At 47.4% G+C, this 12374-nt stretch overlaps 1 protein-coding gene across 6 annotated transcripts in view; it reads left to right on the top strand.

The window, feature by feature from the left end:
- ARAP1 (ArfGAP with RhoGAP domain, ankyrin repeat and PH domain 1) overlaps positions 1–12374 on the top strand; it is a 65948-nt gene that overhangs the window by 12086 nt on the left and 41488 nt on the right. For all 6 annotated transcript variants that reach the window (XM_047070548.1, XM_047070552.1, XM_047070553.1 and 3 more), the window contains exon 2: positions 5268–5350. The gene's annotated coding sequence lies outside the window, so the exon portion shown is untranslated. The remainder of the gene's footprint in view (positions 1–5267; positions 5351–12374) is intronic.

The raw sequence follows: 12374 nt of genomic DNA on the forward strand, positions 1-12374 counted from the left end.
AGGGGTCCAGACTAGAGACTGGCTACAAGACCAGCACCAAGGGCCCATTTGGTCAGGAGTGGCCAAGGCCTTGGGGCAAAGGAACAGGAAGTATGTGTCTTACCAGCAGAGGAATAAGCAGATGATGAGTGAGTGTGGTCTCTAGCACATACATAGTGACGTGTCACAGTCATCTGGGTGGCAGCGCTGCTTTATGGAGAGGGAAACTGAGGCTCAGAATGTGACATGACTTGCCCAGCACTTCAGGCAAGAAGTGATAGAGCCGGGATTGGAACCCGGACTTACCTTGCATCTTGCCGGGAGATGGCTCTGACTCACTAGTGGCCCCCAGCTTCCTACCAGGTGGCTGAGGCAATGGGGCCTCGACTCAGTCTTCCCCTGAGGGCTGCTCCTCACCCACCTCCACCATTCCCTGGTCCCCAGAGGAAGGGTCATACCCTGGACGGGATGGGACAGAAATCTGCTGCCAGGGAGGTGACAGGACAGAGATTCGGAGCTGCGGCAGGGCAGGAGAATCCACTGTAATTCTTTGGGTCCTGTATGTGGCAGCCACCCATCCCTGGGAGACAGAAAGTAGGCCCGTGGCCCAAGGATCAGTCAGCTGCCTGCCTGAGGGCTGCACCTGCTGCCTTGCTAGCCTAGCTGGGCTGGAAGGAGCTAGCTTCTGCAGCGGGGCAGGGGCCACTTCTGCACCCTCTGGGCCAGGAACCCAGCCCCCACCTAGTTCCTCATATCTAAGGGAAGTGTCTCCAAGGCTTCTTGCTTGCTTAGCGGAGTCCTGAGAACACCCAGGAGGGCGGCAGATCAAATGTGACCCTGCCTATAGGTATCATCTGGTGATTATGTTGAGGAGGGGGGTGGAGTTGGGGGTACTGGGCATTGTGGGGCTCTGGGGCAGATGTACACAGTCAAGTTGTTGGTAGGGAGTGTGGGGACTGAAGGCTGTGTGTGGTGGTTGGTCGTGGTGGGGGGGGGAGCAGATCTGCTGTGTGGCTGCTGAGTGGGGCAGGAGGTGTGTGTCCCTGGAGGCTGTGTGAGGTGTGAGTTTGTGGTATGGGTAGGTTGTGGCCTGGCCACAGCTGGTTGTGTACTGTTCTTGGTTCCTGTGCCGGCCACTGGAGGGGTTTCCTGAGGGCTATATGCTAAGGTCCCTGCCTAGCCTGCCTGGGGTGGCTGGGGTGGCTGGGGTGGGAGGGGAGGGCATGTAGGGGAGGTGAGGATCAGTGGTGGACGACCTCAGGCCTCAGTGTGGACCCTGAGCCTGCCTTCCTCCTCTCCTTCTGTTCCCCCATCACTGGCCCTTCCCTTGAAACCAGAGCGCAGCTCTGTGTGGAGGAGGACTAAAGATGCAGTGGGGGGTGGGAGGGAAGGGTCTTGGCTGAAGGGACCTCAGAGCTGAATGCGGAAGCAGTTAGGACCTTCCAGGCTGCCCAGACTCAGGCCTGACTCACTCATGCAAATCAGAATGCAGAGGAGGCTCACACCCTTGTGGGAGTCCCCAAACCTGTCTGGGTGTTACTACTGTCCTCCTACATCCCCCATTCCCACCCCACTGAAATCACCCGTCTCTGCATCTGCCTGGTCCTTTCTTATCCCTGTGAGCCTTGCGCACTCCCTTTGGCTGGAAGCACAACCTCCTACTTCTTCAAAGCCCAGCTCACGAGGGCCCTCTGGAAGCCTCTCTGACTTTACCAGACAGAGGCAGTCACATCCTCTGAAGGCTCTGTTGGTTCCAGCAAGTGACCTGGGCGAATCTCCACCTCACACAGCTTCCCTGAAATGGGGTAAAAATCTCAGGCTATGGATTGTGATGAGGACGACTGAGATAAGGGTGGAAATCTGGCCAAGGGCTGGGCATACAGTAGGCATTTGGGAAATGGAGGAAGTGGGAGTGTGCCTGTCCTCGGCTAGGGCTTTGTGCTGCCTTCCTGCTGCCCTGGTGGGCACGGCACAAGGGGGATGCTGGGCTGGGACAGAGAAGGAGGCAAGAAGCCTTAAACTATGGCGGGAGGTGAAATGGTAATTCGAGGACAGAAAGGTGAAAGCTTTGCCTCCAGCAAAGAGGGTCTCAGGTGAGACCTGAAGGACTGGCTAGGAAGGATTAGAGTCCAGATGACTCTTACCTCTACACGAAGTGCCCCTGGGCCAGCCAGGCCCTGGGCGCTACTGTGGAGGGCAGGGAGGATAAGAAGCGGTGCAGACTCTCAGGATACCCCAGGCCAAGTGGGGGTTGGGTGGAGATGGATCCCCACGAATGGAGCAACTAGAGACAGATCAGGAGCAGCGCTCAACCGCATGGCTCAGCTTCAGAGGTTTAGGAGCCCAAGGGGGATGGTTAGGGACGACTTGCTGGAGAGGGCAACCTGGAATCAGTACCTGAAGGTGGGAGGATGTGGGTCATTTGCTCATCATTGTCAGACATTTTTGGGGATCCCATATGCTAAGCGGGTGCCTGGTGCAAAAAGTGACACGGAGGGAATCCTGAGCCAGCCCAGCCTGGCTGGGGCTTGAGGTATGTCAAGTCACTTCCTCTCTGTGGGTGTTTGTTTCTTCATTTGTAAATGTCAGGGCTGGAGCAGGTCGAATGACAAGGGGCTTTGAGCAGGGGTGAGATCTGAGCAGGGGTGGGACCGAGGTTGGCATAGCAGAGGGGAGCTGGAGGGAGACAGGAGAAGCAGGGGCAGGGTGGGGTGTTGAAGCTTGAGCTGGGCCCTTGGGGTGGGGGAGGAGGGGAATCCCCCAGCTTGTGGCCATGCTGTCACAACAGGATGACACTCCCTTCTGCCAGGTCCCTGCTTTCCTGGGGGTGGAGATTCAGTGAGGTGTCCTAGCAGCTGTAGGGCTTAAACCCCCAAACCAGGGCCAGGATCAGGGTGCAGTGAATGCAGCACTTGTCTTGGGCACAAAATATAAGGGGCCGGGGTGGGAAAAAGTTCAGTAATCAAGGTAATATTTTTAAGCCATATTTTTAAAAAAATCAAAACTAATGAAAAAATCCAAAAAAATACCAAAATAAAAAAAATTATGTTTATTTTTGAGAGAGAGAGAGTGAGTGGGGGAGAGGCAGAGAGAGAGGGAGACACAGGATTTGAAGCAAGCTCTAGGCTCTGAGCTGTCAGCACAGAGCTCAACATGGGGTTGGAACCCATGAGCTGTGAGATCATGACCTGAACTGAAGTTGGACGCTTAACGGCCTGAGCCACCCAGGCTCAAAATACCAAAATTTTAAATAAAGAGGTTCAGTATTGCTGTTTCCTTCTTTGCCTTGGGCTCCAACATGGCTCAGAAGGGCACTGCTCCAAGCTTCTTTTTCAAGAGCTGTCTCCTTCAGGAAGCCTTCCCTGATCCTTAGCCTGCTGAGGGCCCTGTGGGCTGTTTTCCCTGGCTGGCTGGTGTCAGACCCCCTCTAGCCTGAGCTTCCTGAAGAGCCAGTCCAAGTCTGAGGTTCATGCTTCTAGAGCCTTGAACGAGGCCATCCTAGAAGGGAATCAATGTGGGTCCCTGCGTCTGACCTTGGCCTGAAGTCTTTCTTGCAAGAATGGGAACTTGAGGGAGACCCAGGAGGAGGTTGACCGTTTCTCAGGGATGGAACTGGTTTCCTGTTTCCCAGCCCTGGTCATTTCAGTAGGGTGGTTGGGGCCATCATCAATCCAATGTTGAACCGTTAGAACAGGGCCCAAGCTGTAGCAGGTGCTCGGTTAGTATTCATGATCACTTTTGAGAGGCAGTGAGCAGAGTGGTTAAGAGTCTAGAGTATCCAGGAGAAGTGAAATGGAAGCCACAAGTGCAGTTTAAAATTTTCATATTGTCTGTTATTTTTTATTTTATTTGTGTTTTTTTTAAGTATGTTTTAAAATGTTTATTTATTTATTTTTGAGAGTAAGAGAGAACACAAGCAGGGGATGGGCAGAGAGGGAGGGAGATACAGAATCTGAAGCAGGCTCCAGGCTCTGAGCTGTCAGCACAGAGCCTGATATGGGGCTCTAACTCACAAACCCTGAGATCATGACCTGAGCCGAAGTAGAAGTCTGCCCGCTTGACCAACTGAGCCACCCAGGCGCTCCTATTGTTTTTTAAAAAATTGTCACTTGAGTAGCACTGCCTTTCTTTGCCACTTCCTTTGAAGTACTAATTGCCTAAGATTTATTTTTAAAATACTTTTAGGGGCACCGCGCGGCGGTGGCGTGGCTCTGTCAGTTAAGCATCTGGCTCTTGATTTTGGCTCAAGTCATGATCTCATTGTTCTTGGGACTGATTCTCAATCCCCTAATCCCCGAGCTGGGTGGCCCTGCGCTGACAGCAAGGAGCCTGCTGGGGATATTCTCTCTCCCTCTCCCCCTGTCTCTGCCCCTCCCCTGCTCGTGCTTTTTCTCTCCCTCTCAAAAGAAATAAATTTAAAAAATAAAATGAAATATTTTTAAAACCTATACCTATTTTAGCCCTATCCTAAGAAGTTGTTGTAGAGAATACCTAACCAGTAAGTTAAATGTTCACAAGTACCCCCTAAAGCCATCATGCAGAGCCCAGCAGTTTTTGGTTGACCCTGCCCTAGTGGCAGGAAACAAGCTGTGCCCCAAAAGAGCCCATCTCCCCTCTCCCAACCCCCAACAGAGCCCAAATCGTCTGAGCTTGCTGGCAGCCTGCCCTCAGGGATGGCCAGTTCTTTCCCCTCCCACCTGGAAACACCCTCATTTGGCCCACACACGTGTTTAAGAGCAGGGCCTCTGAGGTCTCATGCCTCAGTTGGCCCCCTCTACCCGCACCCCACCCCATGGCTATCAGACTTAGTGGAAAGGGTCCTGTTCCCTGGGTCTTCTCAGTGTCCCCCACCTCTCAACTGACAGGCTCTGCCTTCTGGTGGGAACTGCATCTACCCCCCTTCCAGTCCTCCCTGGGAGCAATCCTGGCCCAACAATTCCCACCACAGCCAGCCTCGACACATCCCTGCCACTGGTTCTGGGGAGGCCTGGACAATGGGAAGTCCTCACTCCTCTTAGCCACCTGTGTGGCTGTTACCTCTGGGTGAGCCTGTCTGCCTCTCACTCCTACAGGAAGGCCTTTCTCTGGTCTAACCTCTACTGCCCCACCTGGCTTCCATTAGGCTTCCTGAACTCTTCCTTCTTCCTCTGTCCTCTTCTCCATCTTGTGTTTCCTTCTCTCTCTTTCCCCTTCCCCTTTCTCCTTCTTCCTTCTTTCCTCCTCCTTTCCTTCCTCCTCCTCCTCCTGGCATCCCACTGCTCAAAGTGGCTCCACCCCTGTTCTTGCAGGTTCCCCTTTGATCAAGATGAGGAGCCATTCAGAGTAGCTGCTGCCTCTGGGAGGATCCCTGGTGTCCTGGGCAGCCCAGTGGGTGAGTCTGGAGGCGGGAAGTGGGGAGCTGGGCTGGGTGTGGCCGGCTAAGCCCCAACTTTTAGGTGGGGGAGGCTTCATGGAGGCCAGACCTGAGGTCCCAGTTTTCATTTTGCGAGTAGGTGGAGGGGCAGAAAGAGGGTGAGGCTAAAGAGCTTCCCAGGAGGGCTTTGAAGGGGTGGGATAGGACAGGGACCAGTGGGTTGGGTGGGGGATGTGTATCACATTGTCTTTTAAATTGTATTTAGTTTTTAGAAAGCAGTACAAAAGTTTAAGATACAGAACAATATAGTGAAAGGTAACCTTCCCTCTCTTATCCTCCCAGCTGCCAATTCTCCTCCCCAAAGGCAGGTTGTTTCTTGTATACCCATCCAGAGGTATTCTGTGTGTGTGTGTGTGTGTGTGTGTGTGTGTGTGTGCGTGCGCACGTGCGTGCATATATGTATACGTATATACATACGTACATATTTGTACTTTTTTTATTTAACCCAGATGTTTGCATAATAAAACACTGTTCTGCATCTAATTTTTCCACCTGCAACAAATCCTTAATATCATTTTATATGAACTTTAGAATTTGCCTATTGGTAATTTGGTGGGGGGGGTGGGGATTGTGTTTTGTACTGGCTATAGCTTAACCCAGGAAGAACCAATGTCTTCATAATGTCTTCATAATGTTGAGAGCTGGTTTATCCAAGAACATCAAATGTATTTGTTTGTTTGTGTCTTCCTTTGGGTCCCTCAGCAGCCTTTTTAAATAACTCACATAGTTCAAGGGCACCTGGGTGACTCAGTCAGTTAGTTAAGCGTCCAACTCTTGGTTTCGGCTCAGGTCGTGATCTCACAGTTCGTGAGTTCAAGCCCCACATTGGGCTCTGTGCTAACAGTGTGGGATTCTCTCTCTGCCTCTTTCTCTCTGCCCCTCCCCTGCTCGCTCTCTCTCTCTCTCTCTCTCAAAATAAATGAATAAACTTTAAAAAAAAAAGAACTCACATAGTTCAAAACATAGTTAATAGATAAAGATGTAGAATGAAAATACTTCCTCCCACCAGGGGTGGGTTCCCAGGGAAACTGATGGAGCCTGAGCTTCAGGCTCCTTCTGAGGCCCAGGAGGGGCCCAGGCAGTGTGTGCATGTGATCATGTGGTTTGGGAAATTTTTACAAAAGTAAGATATTCCAATTAAATTTTTTAAAAAGCTGAGATATGATTTACGTACAACATTGTATTAGTTTTCAGATGTACAACATAATGATTTGATATTTGTGTATATTATAAAAAAGTAAGATATTCTGATACTCTTTTTTTTAAGTTTATTTATTTTGAGAGAGAGAGAGCACACGATCAGGGGAGCAGCAGAGGGAAAGGGAGTGAGAGAATCCCAAGCAGTTTCTTTGCTATCAGCATAGAGCCTGACAACGCAGGGCTTGATCTTACAAATTATGAGATCGTGACCCGAGCCTAAACCAAGAGTCGGAGCTTTAACTGACTGAGCCACCTGGGTGCCCCTGATATTCTTTTTCTTTTAAAAATAAATTTTTTTTAATGTTTATTTATTTTTGCGAGGTGGGGGCGGGGCAGAGAGAGGGAGACACAGAATCTGAAGCAGGCTCCAGGCTCTAGGCTCCAGGCTCCAAGCTGTCAGCACAGAGCCCGATGTGAGGCTTGAACTCGTGAACTGTGAGATTATGACCTGAGCTGAAGTCGAAGACTTAACTGACTAAGCCACCCAGGCTCCCACCTGATAGTCTTTCTTATTTTTTAAATTAATTAATTAGTTAATTTTTAAATTTACATCGAAGTTAGTTGCATATATTGCCAACAGTGATTTCAGGAGTAGATTCCTTAATGCCACCTACCCATTTAGCCCATCCCCCCACCCACAACACCTCCAGCAACCCTCTGTTCTCCATATTTAAGAGTCTCTTCTGTTTTGTCCCCCTCCCTGTTTTTTATTAGTTTTGCTCCCCTTCTTTTATGTTCATCTGTTTTGTATCTTAAATTCCTCATATGAGTGAAGTCAGATGATATTTGTCTTTCTCTGACTAATTTCGCTTAGCATAATACCCTCTAGTTCCATCCACGTAGTTGCAAATGGCAAGATTTCATACGTTTGATAGCCAAGTAATACTCCATTATATATATATACACCACATCTTTATCCATTCATCCATCAATGGACATTTGGGCTCTTTCCATACTTTGGCTATTGTTGATAGTGCTGCTATAAACATTGGGGTGCATGTGCCCCTTCAAAACAGCACACCTGTATCCCTTGGATAAATACCTACCAGTGCAATTGCTGGGTCATAGGGTAGTTCTATTTTCAATTTTTTGAGGAATCTCCATCCTGTTTTCCAGAGTGGCTGCACCAGTTTGCATTCCCACCAACAGTGCAAAAGAGATCCTTTGTCTCTGCATCCTCAACAACATCTGTTTTTGCCTGAGTTGTTAATGTTAGCCATTCTGACGGTTGTGAGGTGGTATCTCAGTGTGGTTTTGATTTGTATTTCCCTGATGATGAGTGATGTTGAGCATTTTTTTGTGTGTCAGTAGGCCATCTGGATGTCTTCTTTGGAGAAGTGTCTATTCATGTCTTTTGCCTATTTCTTAACTGGATTGTTTTTTGGGTGTTGAGTTTGATAAGTTCTTTATTGATTTTGGATACTAACCCTTTATCTGATGTTACTTGCAAATATCTTCTCCCATTCCGTTGGTTGCCTTTTAGTTTTGCTGATTGTTTCCCTCAGATATTTTCTTTTTTTTTTTTTAAACATTTCTTTTTTTTTTTAAATTTTTTTTTAACGTTTATTATTTTTGAGACAGAGACAGAGCATGAACGGGGAGGGTCAGAGAGAGGGAGACACAGAATCTGAAACAGGCTCTAGGCTCTGAGCTGTCAGCACAGAGCCCGACGCGGGGCTCGAACTCACGGACCGTGAGATCATGACCTGAGCCGAAGTTGGCCGCTTAACCGACTGAGCCACCCAGGCGCCCCTCAGATATTTTCTTAAAGATGGAATTGAACATGTGACAGCATCCGACCCCTTGAAGTCTGGCTCTGTGTCTGCTCCCTTCCATCCCCTCAGCCCTCAGTTTTCCTCCTTAGAGGCAACGTCACCTTGTCTCTGATGTCTCTTTTCAGAAATAGTTTATGCATTTACCAACACCATGTATTAATCTATCGTCTCTGGTTTGTTTTTTTCTACATAAAGGCAGAATGTTCTATATACTGTTCTGCACCTTTTTTTTTTTAATGTTTATTTATTTTTGAGAGAGAGAGACCAGAGTGTGAGTGGGGGAGGAGCAGAGAGAGAGGGAGACACAGAATCTGAAGCAGGCTCCAGGCTCCGAGCTGTCAGCACAGAGCCCGATGCAGGGCTCAAACTCATGGACCACAAGATCATGACCTGAACTGAAGTCGGACACTTACCGACTGAGCCACCCAGATGCCCCCTCCTTTTAAAAAAAAGTTTTTTTTAATGTTTATTTATTTTTGAGAGGGTTCTGCACCTTTCTTTAGTCACTTAACAACATACCTGGGAGGTCATCCCATATCAACATGTATGTACTGAGTTTCCTCATTTTGTTAATTGAGGTTGCTCAGTGTTCTACTATATGACCATCCTATAATTTAGTTAACCATTCCCTGATTAGTGGGTATTTTGGTTATTTCCAACCTTTTGTTATTATACACGTCACTGTTGCCAGTCACCTAGGAAGACTACAGGATAAGTGTCTAGGGGTGGCTGGAACAAAGAACAGAAGGACTTGGTGTTTTCATAGCTATTGTGGCATTAATTGCCCTTCTCAGAGGCACTCCCACCAGCCAGGCAGGAGAATGCCTCACCCTGTCACCACGTCGTGTGGGGAGGTTAAGTTCCTTTTCATATGTTTAGGAACCACTTATATTTTCCTTTCTGTGAATTTCTCTCTTCATATTTTTTGCCCTTTTTTCTGTTACGTCATTGGCCAGCTTTTAAAAAATGTTTATCTACTTATTTTTGAGAGAGAGGAGAGGCAGAGAGAGAGAGAGAATCCCAGTCAGGCTCCATACTGTCAGCACAGAGCCCGACTTGAGGCTAGAACTCATGAACCATGAGACCATGCATGACCTAAGCTGAAAATCAAGTTGGACCTGTTTCTTATTTCTAGGTGCTTTTCAGTTTTTAGGAAAATTAGTCCTGTGTTTGGGATATGAGAGGCAGATGTACCCTGAGTTGTCATTTATCTTTTGGCTTTGTTTCTAGTGCATTAAAAAAAAACTTTTTTAAATGTTTATTTAGTTTTTAGAGAGAGAGAGAGAGTGAGCAAGAGAGAGAGAGATCAAGCACAAGCAGCGGAGAGGCAGAGAGAGAGGGAGACAGAGAATCGAAGTGGGCTCCATACTCTGAGCTGTCAGCACAGAGCCCAATGCAGGGCTTGAACTTCTGAACCCCAAGATCATGATCTGAGCTGAAGTCAGACACTTAACTGATTGAGCCACCCCAGTGGCCCTGTTTCTGGTGCTTTTTAATTTGTGGGAATGTTTGATTTTTATATACTTCAGTATTTTACTCTTTTATCTTTCTGGGTTTATATCCTTTCTAAAAGGCTTTTGCGTCTCTGAGATGATATTTTAAATCCTTTCATAGTTTTATTTTTTATAACGAAATATTTGATCTAAATTTATCCTGTTGTAAGGTGTGAGATAGGGGTCTTTGTTTCTAGATTGTTCCACAACTGTCCCAACAACTTAATAATCCATCTTTTCAGTACTAATTTGAGATGTTACTTTTATTGTACACTAAGTTATTATATGCATTTGGGTCTATTTTTAAGCTTTCTCTTCTCTCTCTCTCTCTCTTTATTTATTTATTTAGAGAAAGAGCTTGTGCAGGAGAAGGGCAGAGAGAGAGAGGGAGAGAGAGAATCCCAAGCAGGCTCTGCACTGTCAGCACAGAGCCAGACATGGGGCTCAATCCCATGAACCATGAGATCATGACCTGAGCCAAAATCAAGAGTCAGACGCTTAACCGACTGAGCCACCCAAGCACCTCGGAACTTTTTGTTCTGTTTAATTCATCTGTATGTTCACATGCTGGTAACATGTACTGTTTTAATTACTAAGTCTTTATATGTTTTAATATGTGGTGAAGCTGGTTCTCACTCTCTACCCTTTTTTACCCTCCACCCCCTGCCTCTGGAAATTTCCTGGCTCTTCCTGCTTGTTTGCTTTTCCACATGAATTTTCAAATCCACTTGTCTGGCTCCCCTTCCCTTCCTGCCCCCCCCCCCCCGCCCCACTACATAGGTTGTGTGTATATTTAATAGGATTGTGCATATTTATAAATTAACTGAGAGAGAATTAATATCTTTATGATGCCTTCTGCTTGGCAGCATACTGTGTCTTTCCATTTGTCCAGGTCTCTTCTTTTTGACTCTTTCTACAGATCCCACACATTTCTTATTACGTTTCTTCCTGTGACTTAAGTTCTGTGATGCTATCGTAAATGAGGCTTTTCATCCTGGTCTCTAGCTGGTTATGGCCTATAAATATTAATTCTGTTATATGAGTTTTGAATCCAGCTCACTTACTAATTCTCTTATTGCTTGTAATAGTTTCTTAGTTAACCTTCATGGGTTTTCCAACTAAAAATTTATATAATTGGTAATCAATAGATAGTCTCTTCCTGCCCAATTTTTATACTTCTTGTTTATTTTTGTTGCCTAGAACTTTCAAAACAATGTGAATAATAACAATGATGATGATGATGATGAATAATCATTGAGCACCTGGGTGGCTCAGTCAGTTGAGCATCTGACTCTTGATTTTGGCTCAGGTCGTGATCCCAGGGTCATGATCTCATGGGTCAGGGAGCCCCACATCGGGCTCCACATTGAGCGTGGAGCCTTCCTGAGATTCTCTTTCTCCCTCTACCCCTCTCCCTGGCTCATGTGCTGTCTTTCTCTAAAATAAAATAAAAAAAAAATTAAAAAATAGGGGTGTCTGGGTGGCTTAGTGGTTAAGCGTCTGACTTCAGCTTAGGTCATGATCTCGCAGTTTGTGAGTTCAAGCCCCTCATCGGGCTCTGTGCTGACAGCTCAGAGCATGGAGCCTGCTTTGGATTCTGTGTCTCCCTCTCTCTCTCTGTCCCTCCCCCCGCTCAAAAGTAAATAAACATTAAAAAAATTTTTTAAATAAAAAAATAAATCCTTCTCCTCCTTCTCCTCCTCCTCATCATCATGAAATGGATATCCTTATTTCATTCCTGACTTTAATGGAAATTTTGCCATTGTTTTCCCATTAAGCAAGGGGCTGATTTTTTAGTTTAAGGGAGTATCAGTCTGTTTCTGTTTTAGTAAGTACACTGGATGTTGGCTTTTATCATATGCTTCTTTAGTATCTGTGGAGATGATCTGATGACTTTTCTCTTTTGATTTGTCAGTCTTCTCTCTGTATCATCTATCTCTTGACTCTTGCCAGGCCAGGAGCTCTTGAGTGCAGGGATGGGACCTGAGTCCCTATTGCCTTGTGTGAGGCTATCTCAAATGAACAAATGAATGGATGGTTCTTTCCTCTACATTAACCCCCTTGGTAGTGGGAAGGGTAACACATTCACAGGGCCAGGACCCCAGCTATGTGGTGCTGGTGTGACTTACCCCCTGGAGCGTTCTGCTTCTTCCAGGGACATGTAGGTGGGGTGAAGTTCAGTCCCTAGACTGGGCCTGCAGGGGGACCAGTGGTGGTATCACTCAATCCCACCCATACTTGCTAAGCCCCTGGGCCTGGCCTTCAGCTGGGGACTGGTACCTCAGAAGGAACTGGGCCCTTGCCTGGGTCCTGCAGAGGGCAGTGGCGGGTGTGTGTGCTAGACGCAGCCATTGGCTAGCCTTGCGGCAGTGGCCCAGGCTGTGGATGGGGCTCAGGGGTGCTACCAACTCTGGTTCCTGGAGGGCTTCCTGGAAGAGATGTGAGCTGGCCACTAGGAGGCCACGGGGGTGCGGGTGGCAGGTTTCAGACAGAGAGAAAAGCCTATGTGTTCAG

This window comes from Lynx rufus, unplaced genomic scaffold, assembly GCF_022079265.1.
Source record: "Lynx rufus isolate CCGP_SWC_20201006 ecotype Redwood Valley unplaced genomic scaffold, mLynRuf1.p SCAF_9, whole genome shotgun sequence".
NCBI classification, from domain to species: Eukaryota; Metazoa; Chordata; class Mammalia; order Carnivora; family Felidae; genus Lynx; species Lynx rufus.